The sequence below is a fragment of the Hordeum vulgare genome, chromosome 1H, assembly GCF_904849725.1.
Source record: "Hordeum vulgare subsp. vulgare chromosome 1H, MorexV3_pseudomolecules_assembly, whole genome shotgun sequence".
Taxonomy (NCBI): domain Eukaryota; kingdom Viridiplantae; phylum Streptophyta; class Magnoliopsida; order Poales; family Poaceae; genus Hordeum; species Hordeum vulgare.
In genome coordinates this window covers 213,684,710-213,708,166 of record NC_058518.1, presented here as the reverse complement: position 1 = coordinate 213,708,166, position 23,457 = coordinate 213,684,710, and positions in this window count along the sequence as shown.

The window sequence follows — 23,457 nt, the reverse complement described above, 5'->3', positions numbered from 1 at the left end:
TTGCTTAAAGCGTTATTTTGTTCGTGATGAACTCAATACACTAGATGCATGCTGGATAGCGGTCGATGTGTGGAGTGATAGTAGTAGATGCAGAAAGTATCGGTCTACTTGTATCGGACGTGATGCCTATATGTATGATCATTGCCTTAGATATCGTCATGACTTTGGGCGGTTCTATCAATTGCTCGACAGTAATTTGTTCATCCACCGTATTATTTGCTATTTTGGGAGAAGCCTCTAGTGAACACTATGGCCCCCGGGTCTACTTCACACCATATTTTCAGCCTTCCAATTGTACTTCGTTGCACTTTCCGCCTTCAGATATCACTTTGCAATCAATCTTGAAGGGATTGACAACCCCTTTATATCGTTAGGTGCAAGCTCTTTTGTGTTTGCGAAGGTACTCTGGACTTGACGTCATTCTCGTGCTGGATTGATACCTTGGTTCTCAAACTGAGGGAAATACTTACTGCTCCTGTGCTGCATCGCCCTTTCCTCTTCAAGGGAAAAACCAATGCAAGCTCAAGAGATGACAGAAAGATTTCTGTCGCCGTAGCAGTACCCCAGATGCAGGTCTTCCAAATGATACCCAACTGAGGTGGAAGTTTGACGAAGACAGTGGCAGGGTGTATGTTACGTATCCCGAGGACTAGAGGCGCATGGTCGTGATCGTCGGACTAGCAAGATGGGATAGCATGATTTTGTTGTTTATCTTGCCCGTAGTCCGACCCTGTTTTATGTATGAATAATGAATGCTTGTGTGGATTGTAATTTAGCATCTGGCGAGTGTAAGCCGAATCTTATACTCATCTCTCTATTTATGTAATGGCAATGTTATCCTGCTTGAGCTACGCTTAGATGTGACCCTTTCCTATTTTGAGGCCTCGCCCCCAAATAAGGAAAGTGTCGCATCTTGGTCGTTACAAGTTGGTTTCAGAGCTTTACAACCTCTTTCATTGATCGAACTTGGCCGAGTTGAGTCTAGCAAAAACTATTTTGAGTCTTAGTTTTATCGGAGACTAGGTTTCTTTTTCTCCTCTTCTATGCTTTGGTGAGGTTCACGACTTAGGAAATTTTAATTCTACTCCTCTGTTCGCTCAAAAACAATTTAGGATCACGCAGATATTTTTGGAATCTATATGATATCGATGTGACGGAGTTCTGTCTTGGTGCCTCCTGCTGTGTTGATTTTATTCCGGGGAGTTGAGCTCCACGGAATTCTTGAGCACATCGTTATCATTCATATTTCTTAGTATCTCAGGACGGAGGATGTCCGAAATTGCTTCTATACTAGTAGTGGCGAGATAACCCCCGCATCCCCAGTACTGGTGCACAGAGTTCGGGAGTACTGCCATTCTTTGTATCGTTGTGATTACGAGGGTCTGAGATAGATGAAATTCTGAGATTTTGGTTATGTGTTGATGGATGTGATACACTGGACGGGTTTTTATAGGAGTCGAGTTATATATTACTCCTTGGATCTGTGGACCAGATTGCATGACCATAAATTTCGGGAGTTCTTAGGTGGGAACTCACGTAGTTACTTATAGGACAATCTTCCAACAGATGCATGATGTGAGGTTGGGATTCGACATCCAGTGGATTCATTTGTTAACGGTCATCTTACAAAAGTTCTCGTTGTGTCTTAAAGAGTGCTTGTAGCTTTCTACGACTCGAGGATGCTTCGTATGTCATGTGCACTGCCTTGTACGTGATGGCTACTTTAGGATCGAGCCCGTGCGATCATATCCACGAAAATATCGGATGGAATCTCTCGCATACATTTGTTCCGAGCAATCTTAGCTCACACTTGGTTTACGAGTGGCTTTGAATGAGTTGTTGTCGGTAGTTACTTTGAGGAAGCATTCTTACTAATTATTGTTCGAGTGCAATTGCTAAGTATACTTGTTCAGATATTTCTGTTCGTTGATTCAGCTTGATCTTTGAATTTTACTCTCTGGTCTAACATTGTTGTCCGTCTCTAGGATGGCTCCACCAACTCGCCAGAATCTGGGTCGTGAGAGTGTTGATCCTCCACCACCCCCTCCTCTACCACCTCCTCCGCCAGAGCCTCCTCCTCCAAAGTCATGGCAAGCGGTGATGTCTGCAACCAATGCAAACACTCAGATGTTACTTCAGTTGTTGCAAGAGAGGAACAATCAGCAGCACGACAATTTCAACTCCGGTGGACATCAGTTTGCAACTCTGAATCAATTCCTGGTGAACCAGCCGAAGTTCTGCACTTCCTGTGAGCAGCCATTGGATGCAGATGACTAGATTCGTGACATGAACAAGCACTTCAAGTGCAGTAATGTGCGACCAGAGGACTTCGTCAAGTTTGCAACTTTTCAGCTCAAGGGTCAAGCAGCAGAATGGTGGAAACAATTGAAGGATTCCACAGGCGACAGAATGATCAGCTGGGATGATTTCTGCAGAGATTTCAGGGATCACTATATTCCAGCTAGTTTCGTGGCAGAGATGCGTGAGAAATTCAGGTGCTTGAAGCAAGGAGGTTCATCTGTGTATAAGTACAATGTGGAGTTCCAGGGGCTGGCTCGGTGTGCTAAACATGACATCCCAGATCAGAAGAGCAAGATTTATCAGTTCAGAGGTGGTCTCAAGGAAGACTTATAGCTGGCCCTTGACTTCCACGAGCCTCGTGAGTTCGACCAGTTCTACAACTTGGCTCTCAGGGCTAAAGCGGCTTTGCTCAAAGTGGAAAAATTCAAGGAAGCGTTTCAAAGATTCCAGTTCCTCGTCCTCAACTCAGGTGGTTCAGAAGCAGCACAAATATTGGTTGTCTCCTCCTCCTCGGCCGATTTAGCAGTTCAAGCAGTCAGGTGGTCGTGGTTCTTCCCACCCAGCCTTCCAGCAGAGGTTTCAGCAATACAAGAAAGGGAATCCTCCATTGCAATTCCATCCGCTATCAGAGCTGACTTGTCATATGTGTGGGCAGAAGGGTCACTACTCTAACAAGTGCACCACTCAACAGCGTCTTCCGCCTCCTCCTCCAATCAAACCTCCAGGCAATGCAATGGTGAAGTTCAATCCTAAGTCTGCGAGAGTCAATATGGTGAATGCAGCCGAAGCAGAAATTTCCTTAGATGTGATCATGGGTAATCTCCTTGTTAATGATATTCCTGCAAAGCTTTTATTTTATTCTGGTGCATCGCACTGTTTTTTGTCTCGTCCATTTTTTGTCAAGCATGAGTTTTATTATCAAGATTTGCCTAAGCCTATGTCAGTGGCCTCTCCTGGCTTGATAATGAACTCTAGTCGCATCATTCGGGATGTCTCTATCAAGATGGGCGACTATTCCTTCTCGTCTTCTCCAATTGTCCTTGGCACGTCTGATATTGATCTGATCCTTGGGATGGATTCGCCGGCGACAAACAAGGCGTTTCTGGATTGTCAAGCAAAAGAAGTTAAGCTAACTCATCCTTCGGAGGACGTGATTATCTTCGCTGCGTGCAATGACATGATCCGTCTATTTTCCTTGAATGAGAAGGGTGAGATCTCTCCAATTTGTCAAGTCCTAGTGGTCTATGAGTATGAAGATGTATTTCCGGAAGAACTGCCAGGAATGCCTCCGCACCGGGCAGTTGAGTTCGTAATTGAGCTTGAACCGGAGACTGAACCAGTATACACGCGGCCGTATAAACTGGGTCCAAAAGAGCTGAAAGAGTTGAAGAAGCATCTTGATGACCAAGACCATCTGGGTCTGATCATACCAAGCTCATCACCTTGGGGTTTTGGAGTTCTTTTTGTCAAGAAGAAGGATGGCATGGACCGACTCTGTGTCGATTACCGTCCATTGAATAAGAGGACGATCAGAAATAAGTATCCACTTCCCAACATCAATAAATTGTTCGAGAAATTGAAAGGGGCCAAGATTTTCTCTAAGCTTGATCTCGGGATGGGCTATCATCAGATTCGCATTCATGAAGAAGACATTCCCAACACTGCTTTCAGGAGAAGGTTTGGCTCTTATGAGTACACAGTGATGTCTTCTGGTATCGCCAATGCTCCGCCAACCTTCTGTCGGATGATGAATTATATCTTCTCCCCATTCAAGAATGAATTTGTCTTGCTGTATCTTGATGACATTCTGGTCTTTTCTGAAACTGAGGAAGAGCATAAAGAACATCTTCAGCTTGTGCTTGATAAGCTAAGAGATCATAAATTCTATACCAAGTTTTCCAAATGTGAATACTAGTTGAAGGAAGATGTGTACTTTGGGCACATTATCTCTGCCGAGGGCATCAAAGTTGATCTATCAAAGGTGTAGGCCATTGTTGAGTGGAAACCTCCTCGGAATGTGAAGCGGCTTCGAGGCTTTCTCGGGCTAGCAAGCTATTGGAGAAGGTTCGTTGAGAACTTCTCCAAGATTGATAAGCCTTTGTCCAGCCTTCTTCAGAAGAGTGAAGTTTGTTTGGTCTCCAGAGTGTCAGTTGGCCTTCGACACACTTAAAGAGAAGCTCACTTCTACTCCAGGCTTGACTCCTCCAGATGATTCCAAGCGTTATCAAGTGTTCTCTGATGCCTCTCTTCAAGGTCTTGGTGCGGTCCTGATGGAAGAGAAGAAAGTTGTAGCTTATACCTCGAGGCAGTTGAAGCCAAGTGAGATGAATTATCCCACTCATGATCTTGAGTTGGCGGTAGTGGTCCATGCTTTGATGACTTGGAGACATCTCTTGTTGGGCAGACAGGTTGAGGTCTACACCGATCACAAGAGTCTCAAATACATCTTCACCCAGCCTAGTCTCAATCTTCGGCAAACTTGTTGGGTGGAAATGATCCAAGATTATAATCCGATCGTGGACTACATTCCAGGCAAAGAAAATGTCATTGTACATGCTTTGAGCAGAAAGGCTTACTGCAACAGTCTCATTCTGAAGACTCTCCAGCCTTATCTTTGTGAATCTTTCAGGAAGCTCAACCTTCAGATAGTACCTCAGGGATTTCTTGTTAATCTATAGATTTCTCCTACCCCTACCTTGGAAGACCAAGTCCGACAATCTCAACTTCTTGATGTGATGGTGAAGAAAGTTAAGATTGGCTTGGCAAAGAGCATTTCGAAATATAAGTTCTTTCGTATTGATGACAGAGATACTTTGTTCTTCGAGGACCTCCTTGTCATTCCAAAAGGAGAGCTCATGAAAGTTATCATGGATGAAGCCCATTATTCCCTTCTCTCGATACATCAAGGAAGCTCCAAAATGTATCAGGATCTGACACACCTTCTGGTGGACTCGCATGAAACGTGAGATTGCTCAGTTTGTGAACGAGTGTGATGTGTGTCGCAGAGTGAAGGCGGAGCATCAATGTCCAGCAGGTCTTCTGCATCCCTTCCCTATACATGAGTGGAAATTCGATCATGTGGAAATGGATTTTGTCACTGGGTGTCCGAATTCCAAGAAAGGCAATGATGCCATCTTCGTCGTCATCGACAAGTTGACCCAAAATTGCTCATTTCCTACCGGTCAAAGTGTCTATCTCGGCAGCTCAGCTGGCAGAGTTGTATATGTCAAGGATAGTCTCGTTGCATGGTGTTCCTATGCTCATTTCTTCAGATTGTGGAAGCCTCTTTACTTCCAAGTTCTTGGATTCCTTTCAGACTGCAATGGGTACTAAGATCCGTTTCAGTACAGCTTTCCATCCTCAGACATGCGGGCAAGTTGAGAGAGTCAATCAGATCCTTGAAGATATGCTCAGAGCTTGTGTGATTTATTTTGGCGTGAAGTGGGAACATTGCCTACCATTTGCCGAGTTCTCATACAACAACAACTTTCAAGCAAGCTCAGGCAAGGCTCCATTCGAGGTTCTATATGGCAGGAAGTGTTGTACCCCACTCACTTGGTCAGAGACTGGTGAGCGTCAGATTCTTGGGAATGACATGATTGCAAAAGCAGAAGAAATGTGTCGTGTCATTTGGGATAATCTCAAAGCAGCCCAGTCCCGTTAGAAGAGCTACTACGGTAGCAAGCATCGTGACATGACTTTTCAGCTCGATGATTTTGTGTATCTAAAAGTGTCTCCCATAAAGGGCCCTCGGTGCTTCGGCATCAAAGGAAACATGGCTCCTCGCTTTGTTGGTCCTTTCAGGATTGTTGGCAAGAGAGGTGATCTTGCATATGAGTTAGAGCTTCCATCCAACTTCTCCAATGTGCATGATGTGTTTCACGTCTTTCAGCTTCAGAGATGCTTCAAGACTCCCGAGCACACAGTTAATCTCTAGGATATCGATCTCCAGCCTGACCTATCCTACCATGAGCATCTGATACCAATACTTTAATAGACTGAGCGCAAGACCCGCAATAAGTCAATCAAGTTCCTCAAAGTGCAATGGGCATATCATTCAGACAAAGAAGCCACGCGGGAGCGCGAGGACCACCTCTGTTCCGAGTACCCGGAGTTCTCCAGTCGTAGATCTCGGGTCGAGATCCTCTTGTACTATGGGAGAGTTGTGACAGCCCCAATGCTTTTCCTTCCCCCTTTGTAAGTCCTTGCAATGTTTGGCAACCTTGTGATGCAATGTGATCGATGAGAGACTTGGTGATATTGTCATTTCATGTGCATCATGCATCATGCATAGCATTTATTTCTTTTGTCTTCCTTGTTTGATCTTGGTGTGGTTGTGTCTCCTTCGTGGTGTATGTGATTGCATATGTTGTTGTGTTTGATCTTTTGAAGTGTGGTGTGGGTGCAACAAGAGCCCTCAAAACCCTTAGTTGCACCATGTCCAAAACCTCTCTCTTTTCAAATGACTTAGGGCAGATTTGAAGTTTATGTTTTGGCCTATTAAAAATGTTCAAGATCTTTGAAAACTCTTTTAAATAATTGTGGGTCGCAACACAAACTTATTTGAATTTATTTTTACTTTTGTTTTATTTTAAAAGAGAACCACATTCAAATAAAACATGTTATTTTTCTTTACTCTAAAATGTCCCGCCTATTTTTATGAATAGGAGGTTCATTTTATAGTTCCAAAAGTATTTTTACTTTGACAAAAACTCTTTTCTTTCCTCCCTCGTTTTTATTTCAAATCGGTTATGGATATTTAAATTAGACCAGTGCGTTTATTGTTGTTATTTGAGAGAGAGATAATCCCAGGGCCCAACTTACCCCTTCGGCCGAGCCCATTCCTGCGTCCCTTCTCCCTCCTGCGGTCGTCACCTCCTATACGACCTCCTCCTCCACCACTGATGCTCTCCAGCCATCATCAGACGGCCAGGAGTGTGTGGATGGTGATATATAGGAGCCCTTGCCATAGCCTAGGGTTGCATGCATTCCTCGTAGCCGCCGCCATCTCCCCTTGCCCTCCTTCTCCCTCTGCAAGGTAAGATTTAGAGTTGAGGTAATGTGATTCAGAAGTTTCGGAGAGAGCAACACGGAGTATCACCGCCGACCCCGCGACCCCTCATCGCCGGCAGCCTTCCCCCGTGGCATCCAAGATGGCCGCGAGGATGCAGGTGGCATCCTCGTTCCATTCCTGTCGCTAGGGGAGGCCGAAGACCTCCCTCGCGTCGCCTCCACCGTCACCATCGTCAGAGCTGGAGCGGCTTCATCGCGCAGCAGCCTCGCCTCTTCTTCCTCTTCCTCGCATTGTTCGTCCTCGTCTTTGTGCCCCTGTGTGAGCCGTCGTCGTCTTCTCCCCCTCTCTCGCATGCCTGTCCCCTCTCTGTGCATGATCGTCGTCGTCGTGCTCTTCCATGGTCGGGAGCATCAACTCCGCCGTGCCGCTGCTGCATCCTCCCTCTTGCCGAGTTAGCCACGGGAACAAGTTCCCCTAGGTCCCTGCATCCCCTGCCGGTAGCCACCCCCATCGATTAGTTCTTGTAGGGCTGCCGCCGTCCTCCCCTGTTCCGGTCACCATCGTAGTAGGTGCACGTGCAAAGGGGCCTGCTCAAGTGCAGCTGCGCCACCTCTCTTTCAAGTTCTGGTCCAGTAGCGTAGTGGTCAGAGCCTTCTCTATTGGCCTTGGCATCGCGGGTTCTAGTCCCCATCGCTCCCCTTTTTATTTTTCATTTTTTTTCCTGTAGTGTAGCAGTGGCATTAGTACAGGAGGCCTTCGGCCCCTTCTGGTGCAACTATCCTAGCAGTAGTGCAGTGGCGTGGTGTGTGTGCGCGTGAGAAGAGGTACGGTGTTCAAATCCCCTTCCCTGCACCATTCTTTTTCTTTCTTTTATTTTTTTAGAGCTTATGTGTTGTGATGTGTGTGTATGAGTGTGTGTGTGCACCATGTGTGCAAGTGTGCACATGGGTGTGTACATGTGTATATGGGCGCTCGTGTGCATGTGTGTGTGTGTGCCCTGTGTGTGGGAACAGATGTGTGTCTGTGCATGTGAGTGTGAGTGAGAGTGTGTGTGGGGGGGGCATGGCCCACTTGCATACACTCACTAGGGGCCATGGTTCAATCACCATTAAGCCCATGTATGTTCTTTGGTGTGAAGTTGTTTTGAGTGTTTTTCCTCTTTAGGTAAATTTCAAATGGTGATATAGGAAGATTTGGAAAGTCTCCACTTTAGGCAAGATTGGACTTATAAGTTGAATTAGAAACTATGTGCAATTTCTTTTCTTGTTTGCATGCAAACATGACAGTATAATATATGGATCTGGGGTAGAAAATCCCAAGGAATCCAATGGCGGTGCTGGTATCTGATTTTGAGCATCTCTGTAGAAAGTCCCCTTGTGGTGAGGTATAAATAGATTTATATGTGTAGGGTGGTTATTGTGCATGGTTAGAGGTAGTGCATTCCTGCATCATTACGTCTCTGGCATCGTCTTCTTGCTGGTATTTATTTCCTACTTGTTTCTTTTGGGTAGCTACTGGGACCGGAAACGAGTTTGAAGAGTCCGGTGAGTTCGTGCCGGAAAATCAGGATTAGTTCCACTCTGAAGAAATCACAGGCAAGATCATCGTGACGTTGACACCGTTTCTAGCTTTGTTTTGCTTAGTGCTACGTTTCTTTCGTTACATTTCCATTGCCTACCACTTGATATATAGGCCATCAAACATTGCCATGAAACCACCAACACCTCCCCTCCTAGCAAATATTGTGTGTTTAAGTTAGGCTTGCTCAACCACTAATTTTTAGCATTGTTAGTTGCAGGTGCCAGCTGGTCCATGTGATAAAATAGGAAATTTGATATCATCATATTTATGTGCTATTTAGTTAATGCACCTATATACTTGGTAAATAATGGAAGGCCTAGACTTTTGCCAGGTGATTTGTTCCGTTGTTTCCGCCTTAGTTTCGGCTACCGGTGTTTTATTCCATAACTGAGCGCTCCTAACACGTTCGGGGTTGTTATGGGGACCCTCTCAATAAATCGTATGGTGTTAAGACTTGCCTGGCAGGACCCAACTTTGGTGTTAATTTGTTAATAACATAATAATAAAAAACATAGGGAACAGCTACCCCGAGGAATCTAATCAACCCCCCCCCAGGGCCAGTCTTCCTCATGAGTGTTGGTCCAAACTAGAGTCGTGTGCGGGGCCAACCCGGGGAAACTCGAGAGATCTCTATCAGGCCATTATACGTTGTGCTCGTCTGGTCGTATCCTGAGACCGAGATATGCGGCTCCTATCGGTTTCATCGACACGTCGGGAGGTCTTGCCGGACTTTCCTTACCTTAGCGATATATCTTGCGCATTGGGATTCCAGTGAGACTTTGGGTCTTCTCACAGTTGAGGTTTTCCTCTAAGGAATCCGACGAGATCACGAGTTTCGTGGTAGAGGATTACTATGCGACCTGTGGTAATTTGTGATGGACTAGTTGGAGGACCCCTACAGGGTTTAATCTTTCGGAAAGTCGTGCCCGCAGTTATGTGGAAAACATGGATATTTTTTTAACATCCGGTTCTAGATGACTTAAAGTAATTCAAATAAAACTTGTCAACTGAGTGTGTAACCGTGAATGTTTCCTTCGGAGCTCCGTCTCGGATTCAGAACACGGTGGGGTTATGAATGACGTAAGTAGGTGTTCAGGATCACTTAGTGATCAATCTACACTACTAGAATCCAGTAATTTGCCATCAGCTAGTTCTTTGCCGTGTGCTGGCTGATGGCAAAGAACCTCTTTGCCGTCAGCTGACTTCAAGCAGACGGTAAAGGGCTGACTGATGGCAAACAAACTATTTGCCATTGGTCAGTCCTTTGTCGTCTGCCAGCGGATGACAATGATACGTAGGGCATACGGCAAAGACGACAGATGGGTCCCAGTAGACATTGGGCCTGGCCAGGTCCGACGGAAAGGCTCTTTGCCGTCTTCCTGGCCTTTGCCGTTCGCCATGGGTCTCTTTGTCGTCCGGGGGCAAACGACAAAGGGGATGAGCCTATACCGGCCCCTCGCTCCACTACCCCCAGTCCCCCACTATCTCTCTCTCCACCGCGTGCGCCTCGCTCCAGCACCACCGGTGGCCGGCCACCCCTCCACCGCCCCGGGTGCCGCCCCCTGCGCCGCCCCTCCCCACACCCACCCCCTCCCCTCACCCGCCCCTGGTGCCGCCCCCTTCCCTCACCGGCCCCCAGCACCACCCCTCCCCTCACCCGCGCCCGGTGCCACCCCCTCGCCTCACCGGCTCTCGGCGCCGCCCCTCCTCTCACCGGCTGCGGGCGCCGCCCCCTCCCCTAACGGGATCCCGTCGCCGCCACCTCCCCTCACCGGCTCCCGTCGACGCCCCCTCCCCTCACAGGATTCCGGCGACGCCCCTCCCCTAACCGATCGTCCCCAACTCCGGTGAGTGCCTCTGGTACCCCTATTTTCTGTTTTTTCTTTTAAGTTAGATAGTTAGTTTTATTTTGTCAAATTAGATAGTTAGTTTATTAGGTAGAATAAAGTAGATAGAAAAGAAAAAATAGATAGAAAAGAAAACCTTAGAAGAAAATTATAAAAGAAAAAACTAGAAGAAAAAAGAAGAAGAAGAAGAAGAAGAAGAAGAAGAAGAATACGAAGAAGAAAGAGAAGAGGAGGAGGAAGAGAAAATAAAGAAGAAAAAGAAGAAGAGGAGGAGGAGGAGAAAAAAGAAGAAGAAGAAGAAGAAGAATAAGAAGAAGATGATCAAGAAGAAGAAGAAGAAAAAAAAGAGGAGATGAAGAAAGAAGAGGAAAAAGGAACCCCGACACCCCGGCACTAACCCTCGACCCCCGACCCCTGATTCCCGAGGCCACTGACCCTCGACCCTTGGCCCTCGACGTTATTGACCATCGACCCCCGACCCTCGACTCCCGACGCCGACGCCATTGACCCTCGACCTCCGAGACTTGTTCAGCCTCTTGTTGACCGAAAAGACCCCAACCCCCGACACGAGGGACCCTCGACCCCGACGACACTGACCCCCGACCACCGATGCAACTAACCACCGACCCCTGACGCCACCGACACCCGACACCACCGACCCTCGACACCACTAATCCCCGACCCCCAACACCTCTTCTGCCTACTGTTGAACGAGAAGGTGCTTTTCGGCCTTGTAGAGGCCGATAGGGTCATAGTTTTGTAAATTATGAGTTAGGCCACATATTTTCCGATTATGTTAATTATAAAACATCATATTTGTGTTGATCGGGTAAATTTCAATGTGCAGTTGTTCGACGACCTCCACGTGCGTTGGACGAGCTCCGCCCCTGCGTTTGTTGGTGAGCACAAATGACTTCTACTCCTACCCCCTTAATTTGCTCTGTTCCAATCTTCGTAACGATGAAACTTGCTAGCTATAGGTTTCTTCAATCATGAGTATGCGTGACCAGTATGTGTCTCCCGTTCAAAAGGGCGACATCTATAAATATGCATGTCTTTGCATATTTATAATCGCCATCCTTTCGATTTGTCCAACGTTATCCATGGACAGCCCGAGTTTGTGTAGATTGGGTTCTTTTTCCCGTATGTTGTGCTCCGGATCCGATGCGGAATTTCGTCAGTGCCTCCCTGTTGTTCTCCGGGTACACATCCTCTCTGCTTATTGCCAAGACGTGTATCAGGAGGACAGTGGGGAGGTGCCGCCGAAATTTTGCATCGCATCTGGAGCAGAGCATGGCAAAACAAACCCAATCTACTCATACTCGGGTGGGATTAGGACCTATCTTTACCTATTAACGTGTAGGTTGCATGGACGTAATAAAAATGACAAACTTGATTAGCGGATGAATATAGATGATGAATTGTATATTTAGTTCTTGTGCGCCCATAGGTAGCTAGGCAACATGAGTGATCATGCTTGGATGTACACTGGTCACCCTAGTCAGAAAGACATGACCAATGAATGGTTAACAAAAACCAGGGGGTTTTTGAGAGCCGCATTTGCAAATGGCCAGCAAAAAACATGGTGCCCCTGTCCCAACTGCGACAACTGCAAAAAGCATATGGAGTTTGAAAAAGGTAAACACCTGCAGAAGTGGGGTTTTATGCCTAATTATATGGTGTGGACTTTTCATGGTGAGTCTGACCAACGTGCCAGAGCTGAGGTGATTTGTCATCGCACCGACGAGCATGGTACCGGGATCGAAGTCATGGTGCAAGACTTTGATGATGCTCGGGATTCGGACGATGAGATGGACGAATCTGCAAAGGCCTTCTATGAAATGTTGGAGTCTTCAAAACGTCCTCTCCACGAGCAGACTGTGCTTTGTCACCTGGATGCCATCGCGCAAGTAATGGCTCTGAAGGCTCAATTCAACCTAGGCATAGAATGCTACGACGCGATGATGACGATATTTGGATGCTTTCTACCCAAAGGCCATGTACTGCCTGCAAACATGTACCAGTCAGAGAAAATCCTCCGTGTACTTAAGATGCCCTATGAGAAGATACATGCATGTGAGAATGGATGTGCCTTATTTAGGCTTGAGTATGCGGCCTTGAACTATTGCCCCATTTGCAATTCTTCCAAGTATATTGCGGTAGACAACGGTATGGGTGAGAAGAATCAGACCAAAATCCCCATTAGTGTTCTTCGGTATCTACCAATCATACCAAGACTTCAACGTATTTTCATGGTCGAAGAGACGGCGAGACAGATGACATGGCACAAATTGGGCAAAAGAACCGAACTAGATGCCGATGGGAATAAGATGTTGGTACACACTTCGATGGTTTTGCATGGAGACACTTCGATGCATTACATAAGGATAAATCGGAAGATCCAAGGCTTCCTAGAGTTTCCATCAGCACGGATGGGTTCAATGTGTATGGTATGACGACAGCACAATGCAGTTGTTGGCATGTATTTGTCATTCCACTCAATTTCCCACCCGGAGAGATTATGAAAAGAAAGAACATTTTCCTGACGTTGATAATTCCAGGGCCCAACTATCCGGGGAAGAATATGAATGTATACATGCAACCGCTTAAGGATGAGTTGGAAGAAGCCTGGGATAATGGGATCAAGACCTACGACGCCGCTACCAAAACAAATTTGAAAATGCATGTGTGGTACATGTACTCGACGCATGATTATCTGGCGTTTGCGCTATTCGCTGGCTGGTGTGTGCATGGAAGGTTCTCGTGCACCACATGCAAGGCAGCTCTTCAATTCCGTTGGCTGCAGGTTGGTCGCAAGTTTTCTTGCTTCGACATGCATAGACAATTCCTGGATCCTGACCATAAGTTTAGAAAGGACAAGAAGAATTTCATCAAAGGTAGAGTTGTCAAAAACACTGCACCAGCTGCGTTGACAGGCCAACAAAACTTTGATCAGTTAAACGCTCTCGAGCCTGAGCGTTTACGTCCATGATACTTCAAAGGATATAATACGGAACACGCCTGGACTCACAAGTCATTCTTATGGGATATGCCTTACTTCAAAGACCTCCTTTGCCCACACAACATCGACGTGATGCACACTGAAAATAATATTGCGGAGGCCATTTTTGGTACATTGTTCGGCATAGAGGGGAAGTCAAAAGATAATCAAAAGGCTAGAATCGACCTGGAGGCTCTATGTGTTAGACCGTTACAAAACTTGCGACAACGGAAAGGAAAGCAAAGCATAGGTAGCCAAAGGCATGGTTCAATCTTGAAAGGCCAGCTATGAGGGAAATGCTATTGTGGGTGAGAATGCGGTTGATGTTCCCCGATGGGTATGCTGTGAATCTAAAGAGGGGAGCGAGTCTTGAGAAATTGAAAATATTTGGTCTCAAGAGTCATGATTGGCACATATGGATTGAGCGGGTAATAACGGTGATGTTGCATGGCTTTATCCCTGAGGATGAATGGCTAGTATTGGACAAGCTGAGCTATTTCTTCCGTTCTCTTTGTGCGAAAGAACTATCGCCTGGCGTGCTAGATGAAATGGAAGAGTTGGCAGCAGAGTTGATCTGCAAATTATAAAAGATCTTTCCACCGGGCTTCTTTAATCCAATGCAGCATTTGATTTTGCATCTCCCGACAGAGGAAATAATGAGGGGGCCGTTCAAAATCGATGGTGCTACTCAACAGAGAGGATGCAAAAGACGCTTCGAGCTAAGTGTAAAAATAAATGTAGAATTGAAGCATCGATGGCCGAGGCATTCATTACTGAGGAGGCGGAAAACTTCATGAAAACACACTACGAAGCCAAAAATCATCATTTGCATAACCCGAAGCCTCGGTACAATGATGGCGATCCAACAAAAGGTCGATCCAACCTCAGCCTATTCAAAGGGAAGCTCGCACCATCCGGTGCTTCGAAAGGGAAATCATTGGATGTCGAAGAATGGCGGACCATTTCATTGTATATCTTCACCAACCTAACAAAAGTGTGGCCGTACATCGAGTAAGTTCTCGGTAAATTATTGTTCCAAAACTTGTAATTCCTTTCAAGTACTCTTATTTCAGGATATTTGATATAGTCGATACGTCGCCGAATTCTTGGATGGAGTAGTCATCGAAAACGATTCCGTCGAAGAGTATGAGCTTCTCGCAAAGCATGGAGGCGACTATCCGGGTTTCATCTCTTGGTTCAAACAAAGGGTAATTAATTACTATTAATGGTCCATTTGATTTCTTCATCTAATTTGCGGCTAATGCATCCATTCTTTCGTATTAAACTTGTAGGCTGATGCAGAGTCTATGGACGCCGAGTTGAGACAAGTCGCTAATGGTTTTGACTATAAGGTCCGTTCATTTGACAAATACAACATCAACGGGTATCACTTTCGTACCTTTGGCAAAGAGCTATCTATGCCCGACCTAAAGACTACAAATTGTTTTGTCTCTGCTATCGGCGAAGGAGGCACCTAGTATTATGGAAGAGTTGAAGCAATTTATGAACTTCTATTCTATTCTGAAAACCCACCGACTGTCATAGTCTTCAAATGTTATTGGTTTGAGCCGAGGGAGACTAGAAGGACTCATAAACATATAGAACTAGTCGAAATCAACCAAAACACCCACTTAGATGTTCCTGATGTCTATATTATGGCTCAACATGCGACACAAGTTTTCTATCTACCGTGGGCCTGCCAAACTGATCCAAATCTCAAAGGTTGGGATGTCGTTTATGAAGTGCCACCACATTTTAGACCACCTACCCTCAATGAAGAGGATTACGAACCTCACATTACCCCAGACACATATGAAGGAGAATTCTTCCAAGAAACACGTATGTCCAAGAAACATTTCAAGAAACGTTCTACTTCACTCCAGAACATTGAAGTAGACAGCGACAATGAATCCGTCTTAACCCCTCAGCCCGAACAGGAAGAGCCGGAAGAAGAAGAGGTTACTGCTGCGGATGACCTGTCACCTCTTGACCGATTACATAATGGTGGCCTTCCACATGTTCTTCCTGATAGTGATGATGATGATGCATTTATTGATGATAGTGATGATCATGATGCATTTATTAACCCCGAAGCATATATAGACGAGCACGATTGTTATTAGTTCATGTCAGATATTCAACTATTACTATATATAAATTTTGAGTTCATGTTAGGTATTCAATTTTTATTAGTCATGTTGGTATTTATGACGATGATACACTTAAATTATATACATTTTATTACTCATGTTGGTATTTATGTTGTACTAATTTCATTTACTCTTTTTCATGACAGGTGTTGAAAGATGGTGGGAAAGGGTCGAAAGCACTACGCGGCTCCTTCTTCGTCGGCGGGTGGTGGGATGGGTACTTCCATTCTTGCCTCGCCTCTTAGGAGAGCATTGCTCTCTAGTCTCGCGGCCCCCGTGAGAGGAGGTCGACCCCCCGCGAAGCCGAGAAGTACTAAAGGTATTATTCATGTTGGTATTTATGTTGTACTCATGTTGGTATTTATGTTGTAGTCATGTTGGTATTCATATACATTTTATTACTCATGTTGGTATTTATGTTGTACTAATGGTACACGTGGCCGCGGGAGAGGTAGGGCGTTGGCTGCCACGCCTTCCTCGCCGCCACCCCAAGCTGATTCACGTGAGCACAGTACTTCTAGGGGGGATTCATCTGAGGTGGAGGCTACATGTTCTCCGGTTCACGAACCTCAGGTCGACTAGCCTCAGGTCGACTAGCCTCAGGTCGATGAGCCTTCGACCCACGAGACTTGTGTCCCACAGGCTTCGTTCCAGGCGACTCCGGAGCAAAGCAGGGATGAGGGTACATCCCTAGAGACCAAGTGGGATACCTGGGCTTATCTGGGTCAGCCTGAACCAAGTGGCCATGCTGATAGCGACGAGGAGCTGGGTGAGGAGGCAACCGCCTACCAGCATGGTAGTTCGGAGCTCCCGCTCGTGCCGGCGACCCACGAGAAGAGGTCGTCGATGAAGCCAAATGGGGAAAAGTAAGTTAATTTACTCTTATTTAACCTTTTGCCTTCACGTTTTCTGAAATATCTAATGTTTTGGCTTTAATTTGTCATACTGCATGGGTTGGATTGTTGCCAACGGTGTCCGCAAGCCCAACAACGTCCCTGGTGTGCTTTGCTGTCAAAACTTTCCGGCGTTTGTTACGTTTCCCGGTAGGGAGCGAGAGGTAGGAATGACCTGGGAGCACTACTTGGGTGCCCCGGCCCCGTCGGAGCTGGAGATCAACGGTCTTTTGTGCCACACGAGGGCCGACATGGTGATCCGACAGTTCTGGGTAATTTCTCCTTTACACAATTATAAATCAACCATAGCTAGTTATTATACTAATCGGTGTTGTCTTTCTTGTAGACCTACTAAAGGTTTGAGGAGGGATACGAGGAGGACGCAGCAAAGGTTATCGAAACAGAATGGCGCCGCCCACTTCAAAACTTTCGGCACGAGGCTCGAGTGGAGGCCGTTTGAGACTACTATGCCTCGCGGCGTATTAGGAAGGACAAGGCAATGTGCCGCGATTCTAAGATGGAGAAGGAGCATTACATGAACGAAATTACATATTATTAAGTCTTTGTAGTTAGTTTCCTTGATTTGGTTCTTACGCGCTCAAAATTCTCTTTATTAACTTAGGTGCCCTCGAGATGGTGTGTGGATAATATGGATTATTGGGAGGCCTTGTTGGATCAGTGGTGCTCCAAAACGTGGGAGGCCAGCCACAACAACGCCAAGGAGAGGCGTGGCAAAATGGTTGGTGTGCCACACCATCAAGGGAGCGTCAACTTAATCCAATTTGGTGAGAACTGGTTATGTGGTTTGCTTCATTCCTCATGGAATTCATTCTTAATGCTATCTTCACCACTTTACTAATACAATTTTCCTCTCTCTATCTTTTAGGCGCGTCACAATAAGAAGGAGGTGCCACAGATTTACGACCTGTATGCGATGGCCCATACTGCCTCGTACAAGAAGGTCAAGGCATTCTCTGAGTATGACCTCGAGCATCCAGAAAACTTCACCAACATCTCCTCCCACCACAAGCTCGTGAAGTACAGAGATCACGGGAAGGCGAGGAAAGGGGAGGACTTTAACCCGAGCGAGGGGCCTATTGATCCAGAGCTGGTGATGATAGCTGGCAACGGGAGGCCCCATGGCTCGATCGCCATTGGAGACGGCCTTATATGTTGTCCTAGCACTCTCTGGCAGATAAAGGCACGCTAAACGAGCTCCTGTCCTGAGATAACACCTCGTCCACGACTAGTTGAGCTCGCCATCGAGGTTAGTTTAATGGACTCAACTATCTTTCCACATTATGTTGTGCATGGGAACCAATATGATTACAATGCTAACAATGAGTTGTGTTGCAGGCTGCTATTCTGAAAGAGAGAGAGGCAATGCAGGCGGTTTCGGCGGAGAAGGATAAGGAGATGAAGGAGCTGGAGGAGAGGACGACTGCATTGGTGGAGGCGGAGAGGGCACGGAATGATGCGTCTAACATGGCCATATACGAGCTCTTCATGGTAAGTTTCTTCTTCATAATATTTCAAATCTTGCATTTTAATGTCCGTTTCATTAACAACTTAAAAGTTTGACTAGTCAAAACCAAATGCACATTCTATGTGCGAGAAGACCGGCCAAGTCCCTCCGGCGATGCCAGTCATTAACATGGAGGGGACGGTGAGTTTCATTTCAATGCAGTGATCTTAAGAGTGTCATCATGCTAACGGCACATTGCAAACGATGTTTGGCGCAGAATATCTCCCGAAACGCATCGCACGACCCTTCCACGGTGGAGCCTCCTCCAGGGCAGCCTTCTCCAGGTGAAACAAGATGGAGCCACCGTGCTTCACCGCCGTGATGACGATAATGGTATGTTATTTCTAGTGTTTTCCTTAACAACCGCATAATGGTCCAATATGGTTTATTAAGAATACTTAGCTCCAAAATGACATATTTAACCCAAGTTAGCTCCAAAACAACATATAGTTAGCTTGGCTTCCACCTAAATGACATAATTAGCCAATTTAGCTCCAAAAAGACATACTTAGATAATTTAGCTCGAAGAAGAGGACAAGAGGAGAAGAAAGAGGAAAAATGAAAAGAAGGAAGAAGAAGAAGAAGATAAGAAGAAGAGAAGAAGAAGGAGAAGGAGAAGGAGGAAGAAGAAGGACAAGAAGGACAAGAAGGAGAGAATCTCCTTCTCCTTCTTCTCCTTCTTCTTTTCTTCTTGTTCTCCTCTTCCTTCTCCTTCTCCTTCTCCTTCTCCTTCTCCTCCTCCTCCTCCTTCTTCTTCTTTTTATTCTCCTTATTCTTCTCTTCTTGCTTCTTCTCTTTCTTCTTCTACGTAGCTTAGACTCATCCAACAAAGACATACTTAGCTAATTATCCTGCAAAATGACATAATTACCTTAGTTTAGTAAAACATCATAAGAACCTTGGTTAGCTCATTACAATGACTAATTTAGCTCCAAAACGAGATAATAAGCTCAAAATGGCATAAGAACCTTGGTTAGCTCGTGAATATTACATACTTAGTTTGGCTTCCACCTAAATGAGATAATTAACCAATTTAGCTCCACAATGCCTAAATAATCATAGCTGGCCGCAAAATGACATATTTTACACAAGTTAGCTCTAGAATGGAATATACTTAGCTTGGCTTCCACCTAAAGGACATAATTAGCTTAGTTACCTCCAAAATGGCCTATTTAATAAAAAATGACCTAAACTTAGCTAAGTATCCTCCAAAATGACATAATTAGATCCAAAAAGGCATAATTAGCTAATTTAGCTCGAAGAAGAGGACAATAGGAGAAGAAAGAGGAAAAATGAAAAGAAGGAAGAAGAAGAAGAAGAGAAGAAGAAGAGAATAAGAAGGAGAAGGAGAAGGAGGAAGAAGAAGGAGAAGGAGGAGGAGAGAAGCTCCTTCTCCTTCTTCTCCTCCTTCTTCTCCTTCTTCTTTTCTTCTTCTTCTCCTCTTCCTTCTCCTTCTCCTTCTCCTTCTCCTCCTCCTCCTCCTCCTTCTTCTTCTTTTTCTTCTCCTTCTTCTTCTCTTCTTGTTTCTTCTCTTTCTTCTTCTATGTAGCTTAGACTCATCCAACAAAGACATAATTAGCTAATTATCCTCCAAAATGACATAATTAGCTTAGTTAGGTAAAAACATCATAAGAACCTTGGTTAGCTCATTAAAATGACTAATTCAGCTCCAAAATGAAATGATAAGCTCAAAATGGCATAAGAACCTTGGTTAGCTCATGAATATTATATACTGAGCTTGGCTTCCACCTAAATGACATAATTAGCCAATTTAGCTCGAAAATGCCATAATAATCATAGTTGGCTCCAAAATGACATATTTTACCCAAGTTAGCTATAGAATGGCCTATACTTAGCTTGGCTTCCACCTAAATGACATAACTAGCATAGTTAGCTTGAAAATGGCCTATTTGGTAAAAAAATGACCTATACTTACCTAATTATCCTCCAAATTGACATTATTAGCTCCAAAAAGGCATAATTAGCTAATTTAGCTCGAAGAAGAGGACAAGAGGAGAAGAAAGAGGAAAATGAAAAGAAGGAAGAAGAAGAAGAAGAGAAGAAGAAGAGAAGAAGAAGGAGAAGGAGAAGGAGGAAGAAGAAGGAGAAGGAGGATAAGAAGGAGGAGAGAAGCTCCTTCTCCTTCTTCTCCTCCTTCTTCTCCTTCTTCTTCTCCTTCTTCTTCTTCTCCTCTTCCTTCTCCTTCTCCTTCTCGTTCTCCTCCTCCCCCTTCTTCTTCTTTTTCTTGTCCTTCTTCTTCTCTTCTTGCTTCTTGTCTTTCTTCTTCTACGTAGCTTAGACTCATCCAACAAAGACATACTTAGCTAATTATCCTCCAAAATAACATAATTAGCTTAGTTACGTAAAAACATCATAAGAACCTTGGTTAGCTCATTAAAATGAATAATTTAGCTACAAAATGAAATAATAAGCTCAAAATGGCATAAGAACCTTGGTTAGATCATGAATATTATATACTTAGCTTGGCTTCCACCTAAATGACATAATTAGCCAATTTAGCTCGAAAATGCTTTAATAATCATAGTTGGCTCCAAAATGACATATTTTACCCAAGTTAGCTCTAGAATGGCCTATACTTACCTTGGCTTCCACCTAAATGACATAATTAGGTTAGTTAGCTCGAAAATGGCCTATTTTATAAAAAATGGCCTATACTTACCTAATTATCCTCCAAAATGACATAATTAGCTCCAAAAAGGCATAATTAGCTAATTTAGCTCGAAGAAGAGGACAAGAGGAGAAGAAAAAGGAAAATGAAGAGAAGGAAGAAGAAGAAGAAGAAGAAGAGAAGAAGAAGGAGAAGGAGGAAGAAGAAGGAGAAGAAGGAGGAGAGAAGATCCTTCACCTTCTTCTCCTTATTATTCTCCTTCTTTGTTTCTTATTCTTCTCCTCTTACTTATCCTTATCCTTCTCCTCCTCCTTCTTCTTCTTCTTCTTCTTTTTCTTCTCCTTCTTCTTCTCTTCTTTCTTCTTCTCTTCTTGCTTCTTCTCTTTATTCTTCTACGTAGCTTATTTTCCCCAACAAAGACATATTTAGCTAATTATCCTCCAAAATGACATAATTAGCTTAGTTAGGTAAAAACATCGTAAGAACCTTGGTTAGCTTAGTAAAATGAATAATTTAGCTCCATAATGACATAATAAGCTCAAAATGGCTTAATAATCATAGCTGGCTACAAAATGACATATTTTATCCAAATTAACTCTAGAATGACCTATACTTAGCTAAGTTCTCTCCTAAATGACATAATAAGGCTATGTAGCTCCAAGATGACCTATTCCACCTAACTTAGCTATTAAATGGCCTATACTTAGCTAAGTTCTCTCTGAAATAACCTATACTTCTCTTCTTCATCTAGTCTTCTTCTTCTAACTTTCTTATTTGCCATTTTGCAGATTACGTTCACTTCACGGGAAGCTTGGATTATATTGATGTAATGCTTGAATATGGTTTCTTCTACCATGGCTTCACGGAAGCTTGGATTGAAACTATTGTAGTATATGGATATATATATGAAACTTTGTATCCATGGATGAAACTGGTGTAATATATGGTTTGGTAGGGATGCAACTTGCATAATATGTATGTATTATCGATGAAAGTTATTTTAATATGGTTATGAGTACGAAACAAAATTATTTCTATCAAATATATATATATATCCTGATTATTGTGAAAATTGCTGGATATAATAGAAACAATAAACAGGGGCTGGTTTAAGCCTTTGTCGTCCGCCCACCGACGGCAAAGGGCTTGGAGCAGACGGCAAAGGCTCCACAGCCTGGCTGAAACACGCTGGTAGTGCCCCCTTTGCCGTCGGCCTCAAACATGGCTGACGACCAAGGGGGGAGGGGCAAACAGCTAAGGGGGGAGGGGCAGACGACAAAGGTCGAGGAAGAGAGGGGTTGGGTGCCCCCTTTGTCGTCGGCCTCGAACACGCCTGATGGCAAAGAGGGGAGGGCATACGGCAAAGGGGGAGGGTAGACGGCAAAGAACAGGTGGGCCCAGCAGCCCGTCGTTAGCACTTAACGGGAGCATTTGTGGATCTGCTGTCCCATTTTATTTGTCGTCTGCCCCCCCCCCCCCCCCCCATGGCAAAGATTCTTTCCCGTCCGCCTTCCAAAAGAAGATGGAAAATAACCTCTTCATCGGATTTTTTTTCCGTCTAGTTTGTCATTAGTTGACGGACGGCAAAGCCTTCGCCGTCCGGGGTTCCCCCCTTTTTCGTCAGCCATGGCAGACGGCAAAGTCTCAGATTCCTGTAGTGCTAGTGTTCGACCATCTTGCGTAGACCACCATATTTAATTGATGTTAATCGTAAGATATCCACCATACATGCTTAGGATGATGTAAACTCCAACACTTAACCTAGTTATACTCAATACCAAGGTCATGAGATTGCTGAGTCCTCGCGGCTCACAGCTTACTACAAACACCCATAGGTACAGGAACCCCAGATGCAGGTCTTCCACAGGATACCCAGCTGAGGTGGGAGTTCGAAGAAGATAGTGGCAGGCTGTATGTGACGTATCCTGAGGACTAGAGGCGCATGTCATGATGATGGGACTAGCAAGATGGGATAGCATGATTTTTCCATTTATCTTGTCCATAGTCCGACCTTGTTTTAACATGTGGCGAGTGTAAGCCGAATCTTATACTCATCTCTCTACTTATGTAATGGCAATGTTATCCTGCTTGCGATATGCTTAGATGCGACCCTTTCCCCTTTTGAGGCCTCACCCCCAAATAAGGAAAGTGCCACATCTTGGTCATTATAGGAGGTCTAGGCCCAATTAGCTGAGGTGGAAGGTCACGACAACTAGCAAAATAAATGCCAGCGAAAAATATGGGAGTCGTGTGACTCGAACCCAGAATCTCTGGGGTGCAAAACTGCTACGGTAGCCAACTAGGCTAGTAACATGCTCATGCAGGATATTAGAGGCGACAGAATATAACATCAACATGGAAGAACTGATCTAGGAAAGAACTGAATTCAGAACGCGGGAACTTTCTCACATCAGGGAAGCACATAGGTCGGAGGCCATAGTGAGATGAGGCGGAGAGGGGCCGGGGGTTTCACGGATCCAAGCATGGGGAATCCATTCTCGGGCATGAGGGGCCTT